Here is a 6,067-nt window from a genome sequence, read left to right on the forward strand (position 1 = left end):
AAATAAATGATTAAAGTTTTGAAATAAATGGTTAAAGTTACATCCCATTTATATTTATGATGCTCTAAAATTGTATGTTGACCTAAATGCGGATAGGGTCATTGTGAGTTGTGATATAGACGCACCAAGTTGGTTCATTTATTTTTATGAAAACTTTTGTTTATTGGCTAATATCCATTCACTCAAGAATTTAGGGATGTTAATCGGGCTAATCCGTTCGGTTCGGTCCAATCCACTCGGGTTGTCGAGCTATTTGGTGCGGATTATTCGAGTTATGAATTTTTGGATTATAAATTTTCAACTCTAATCCTAATCCAACAGGTTATTCGGTCCCAAAAGCTTTCAAAAACAAACTCGTGTACTCAAAATTTTCCTCTGTAAATTAATTCTAAATTTTATATACTTGTTTTTCTATGTATATTTCATTTACTGATTGTTTTACTACCTCCATTCTCTTACATACTCCATCCGTTCCATATTACTTGAGTTACTATTTATCTATTTTGTGAAGTTTAAGATAATTGAGTCACTTTTATTCTTGAAAAAAGTGACTCTCTCTTACTTTATTCCTTATCATTTAACACACTACTCCATAAATTCTTATCCGAAAAATGCCTAACAAAGACGGAGAAAGTATTTGTTTTCCATTTTCATTTTTCGGCACCGTTAGTTCTTTCGATGCTGACGTTGCTTCTCTCAACAACCACCATTGTATCTATCTCTATTTTTTATTACAAATTCTTTAATTCATTTTCTCTAAATACCTCCGATCTCATGCAAAACCTATTGACGATGCTACAATTATTTTCACCAAATGCCTCCAACAAAAAGTACTCATAATTATTAACTGAAATTTGGGCCCCCATTTGTAAATTCCTGGCTTCACCTCTTGCAGTGAACATTTTGTAGAATACTACTGAACAATATTTTAAATCTTTTTTAGTGTTTTCTCTCCTTTGGAAGGAAGCATATCTTTGGTGGTTACTTGAGTGCTCTTGTGTAGCTTATGCTTACTAGCTATGTGTTGCTAATGGTGGAATGAACCATTGTAGGTGAGTTGTTTTGGTGAAAATACCCGACTACCTGATGGTTATCTTCATCTTCTTTTAAAGGTCCAAGATCCTAATGGGCATGGGCGGAGGTACATGTTTCCAAAGTGGGGCAATTGCCCCACCTCTTATTTTCCATCCTATGTATGTATGTATGTATATGCATATTTTAAATTAAATTTTTTAATTTTCTACTAAATGCCCCTCCTCAAAATTTTTAAAATTCCTCCATATGTAAAAATTCCTAGCTACGCCCTTGCTAATGGGGTTCTTTTATTCATGACACATTCTTCATTTTCCTTGTCTTTTAATCCATGATTTATCTCAACTTTTTGCAGATTGAGTAATTGGTCTATACTTTAGCTATAAGAACAAGTATTGAGAAACAATTGTATGGTCTATGTGCAAGGATTCACATTATTCTTCTTGATCCTCTATGCTAACTATGAGATCTTCCAAAACCATTATGTGCATGTTCCACACAGTGTATTCAGCCAAATCCATGGGATATTATTTATAGCTTTTAATAATCATGACAAATGCAGTAAACTTTACAAGAAAGAAAAAGAAAATGGCATCGTATAAGCCTGTGGGTAGTAGGGATGCGAGATGCTTGGTTTATTATTACCGGATCGGAACCGTCTTATCGATTCTATTGATCTGATTCATATTTCAATATATTTAAACCAAATACCAACAGTTAATCGAGAAATCGAGAAAAAATCATCCTAAAATCGGCAATTCTTGATCTTGTGCAATGTGCACCACGATCTTCTAAATCCCTTACGAGCATGTCTCACACTCACACTATGTATTCAAACAAATGCGCCGAATAGTATTTCTTGTCTTCAATAACTGAAATGCTAGCTGTAGTCAAATTTAAGGGAAAAAAGCATAAGAAAGAGATATGAACATCTTACCCTTTAGGGACCTGGGTTATGTCACAAAATAAACAAGAATGATTTGGCATGTCCATTAACTTTTACTCCTTTTTTCCCTTTTATCTTGAAAGACTATAAAGCAAACAAAGATGACACAAACACGCATGTTTCTAGCAATTAAAGACTTGGATTATTTGCCAAATTATTCAGTTTCATCATAATTATCAGGTGAATTCACGGGAACGAAGACCAGTAACCAAGTTCTGAACAATAACGTTACTTTGTACAACGTTCCTTTTCAACTGATGAAATAAATTCAAAAAGAATGGATATTCGAGCATAGAAGTCTGTCAAGATAAAAGAGACAATGAATTATGAAATCGTCCTCTTAAACCCCTAGCTAGATAGAGCTCCGATTTTACATGCCCTGATTGACAAATTGATGTCAGCCAAACGCACGGCTTTTGGTTTCAGTTGGAGCAGCAGCCAGTTTTCTGGTTAACAGGCTGTCCTCTAATCTGCACGCTTGGAGGTCGGACATTATTCATCGCTGGTTGGCTTGCCATCCTTGAATGATAATAAGGGTTTCAGTAGATTATAACGATATAGAAGTATTTCTATGAATTCGAGATCAGTTGGAAAAGGAAAATGTTACATCGATGATGAAAATTTGTACCTGTTCTTGATAGAAGCAGACATAGCCATGAAAGCCTGTTCTACATTAGTAGCATTCTTAGCACTTGTTTCCATGAAAGGTATCCCAATTTCGTCAGCAAATGCCTGAAATTGAACAAAGGTATTCAATAATTGTGGTCTCTCATGGTTCATATCGACACATGCAATTGGAGCTACCATCAGGTTCAGATAAATGAGTGTGATGCAAATAAAACATTTTACCTGGGCTGTCTCAGTAGAGACAACTTTCTGGGAAGTGAGATCACTCTTGTTTCCAACAAGAAGCTTATTAACATTGTCACTTGCATATCGATCAATTTCATTCAACCATTGCTTCACATTGTTGAAACTCTCTTGATCAGTTACATCATAAACTACCTGGTAAGCGTGACCATTATGACAATGATTAGTTTACTCCATAATGACACTGATTAATTAATCACGTCAATCAAAACTGCGTTAAAATTACCCAGCACTTACAATGATACCATGAGCACCGGATAGTAACTGCTAGTAATTGTCCTAAACCGCTCCTGTCCAGCGGTATCCCACTGCCCGAAGGTAAATGGTTAGTCCTTTGAAACTGTTTACTCCATTGTCTTGGATAATTAAAGACCTTACACGCATCCAATGCACGTTAGTAGTTAGAGGTCCAGATACTTACTATTTGCAGCTTAATCGTTTTGCCATCCTGCTCCACTGTACGGATTTTCTACATCATAGAATAATATATGTACATTATTGTGGAAATTATAAGACCATACTGTAATAAGGTGTAGTGAATCAAAACAATCACTTACAAAGTCTACACCAATGGTACTAATGTAACTCTCAAGATATGAGTCATCCTGCATGCAATCCAAAGAAAATGAACAGAGAAAGTTAACATAATCTCCTCTATCCTTAGAGAGATTGTGGTGCAACTAGCTAGATGCGGAAGTAACAGAAAGAATAATTATAAATTAATTTCAGTGGTTGCAGTTAAAAAAGGATTCACATTGCACAAGAACAAGCACTAAATTTTCCCCCTTGATATATTTGATTAATTATTTTTACGTAATTTTGTGAAATTGTCCCTACAAAGAAAACTAATCATAACTTTGAAAATTTAAAATACTCCCCGTCACACTAAGAGTGACTCATTTTTATTCTTGCAACGTCCTATTCAAAGTGACGTTCAAAAAGAAACATCACTATCTCTACTTTATTCTCTTTCACTCAACTTTTAAGATCCATCACCATCACTGTTATTGCAATAATTCCATACCAAAGTTGAGTTTGATTGTGCAATAAATAAACAAGAGATGAAACATTAATGGACATTCGCAGAACAATTTGGGGGGGGGGGGGGGGTTTAACTTTTGGTGATAGCTTACATAAATTGCAATAATTAAAGATACATTTTGATGGGTTAAATAATTTTGTACTTTTTGATATTCTAATCCTTTAAATACTCAAAATCATACGTATAATCAATCCAATCTACCCGAGTATGGTATCTAAATATGAACTACCTAACTTTGTGATTGTTTATAAATACGCCAGAAGTTGGAAACAAAATAATCAAGCACTACTCCGTTGAATTAAATATGCCAAGATAACAAGTTCTAAGTGGCCAGATTGATATGGAAGTTTGCCTTGTTTTTTCCTTCTGATGATTGAAGACATCTTGGACAAGTGATTCCATAAAACAAGATAAGAATCAGTATCACACATCAGTTTTAGCAGTTTCAGATCTTCTAGCCACCAAAATATAGCTTCTTTTATTTCTTCTATTTTCTAGGGTATTATTTGAGAGGATGGGGGATTAAGAGTTTGTGTTAAATTCAGTCAGTTATACCGACGAAAACTACCAAATAGAAATAACCATATTGCCTAAGAAACCGAATGAACCTAACTGAACATATTTTTAATATTGGATTTTCAAATTTGTCTTTCTTAAATTTTATTTATAAAATCCATAACTATTGAACTGTATATATTTATTCATTTGTGTTAATATGCTATACATATATATATTAATTCTAATCTGATATCTCATTTTGGTCAAACTTGCCGAAAATCAACTTTTTCTGTTAAAATTTAACCAATCTATAATGAAACATTATAAACTGAACCGTACAAACTACAGTGTGTTGTGTTAAAGTGTTCAAATTTTTTTAATATTTAGCAGGATTCTGGTAACAGCTACTTGGGGATATTAGGACAAACCTTAGCTGCAATATAATTCTTCTATTCAGGGCCTTTTAAACGATTACATTCTAAGCTAATAATCAAATCTAACAAAGTTCTAACTTTTAAGAAAAAAATTTACCTTACGTTTTGAATAAAGAATGAAAAGCATTCTATCCCAATAGATACAATAGAACATTGTTCAAATCAGATAGTAATAGAGAGAAATATATCAACCTCCCCAATAGGCTACAGACACAACAAAACAGAGCAAGTGATACAGTAACATTTTTTAGCACACAACATTCAACTCACTAGTGGAAAAAATGGACAGTAGGTTTAATAAGTCAGTTCAGTATCATAGAAGAACTTACAGCAAACCTAAGAAGAAGACATGATTTCCCAACACCGGAATCTCCAATGAGCAAAAGCTTAAATAGGTAGTCGCTGAGAAAAATCGCAAAACGAAATATAAGAGTTGCACATTGCAAGAGCATAAAGATCTTCCCATGATCTAACAAAAGAAATCCAACTCCATTTCTGCATGATTTAGGAATGGGAGCCAACCAAGAAAGTATAATTTGCTACACATATTTAAAATCACATAAGCATATAACACAACATCAGTCGAATAATACCGCTCCATCACATATTCACATCATGATCCACCACAGTTGACAATAAACTCAATTTAGAAAGGAAGAAAACAAAAACAACAGTATAAGCAATTTGTTTATCCCGAACATTTGAAAGTGGAAAAGAAATCTGACTGAGACGAATTACATAAAATTTCAAAAGATTTAGTCATCAGAATCCAATTCATAACAACATTACTCATCCCAAACCCTTAATCACAATCAGATCAGCTGAATCGTTTAGTTGATTTCGGTTATTAGAAACATTATAGTTAGCACGTTCCAAAATCATAGCAATTCGATGACAAATGATCAGCATAAAAACCCAGCCACAACGGATCTCGACTCATATCATGATATAACAGATCCAAGTGATCAGACAATTAATTCTATATAAAAATGGTAAAAGGGTGAACTAAAACTGTGAAATCGAGAGACAGAAAGAGAGAAGGCTTACTATTCTGGATTCATGGCCGGCAATAGTGATGCGAAGAAGATGATCGGAGAGTGAGAATTAATGGAAAATTTCAATTTTCGCGGCAACGGTTCTATAAAGAGGGAAATTGAGAGAGAAGGTAGAGAATGAGGAACAAGGAAATCCTAAAATGTCGCAACTGCAGGTTGAGGGAGCCATGACGTGGCAACCATACAAGTG

At 34.1% G+C, this 6,067-nt stretch overlaps 1 pseudogene; it reads right to left on the reverse strand.

Moving 5' to 3' along the window:
* Positions 1-2,210: 2,210 nt before the first annotated feature.
* Positions 2,211-6,067, reverse strand: LOC125199050 (annotated as a pseudogene).

Source organism: Salvia hispanica, unplaced genomic scaffold, assembly GCF_023119035.1.
Source record: "Salvia hispanica cultivar TCC Black 2014 unplaced genomic scaffold, UniMelb_Shisp_WGS_1.0 HiC_scaffold_365, whole genome shotgun sequence".
NCBI lineage: Eukaryota > Viridiplantae > Streptophyta > Magnoliopsida > Lamiales > Lamiaceae > Salvia > Salvia hispanica.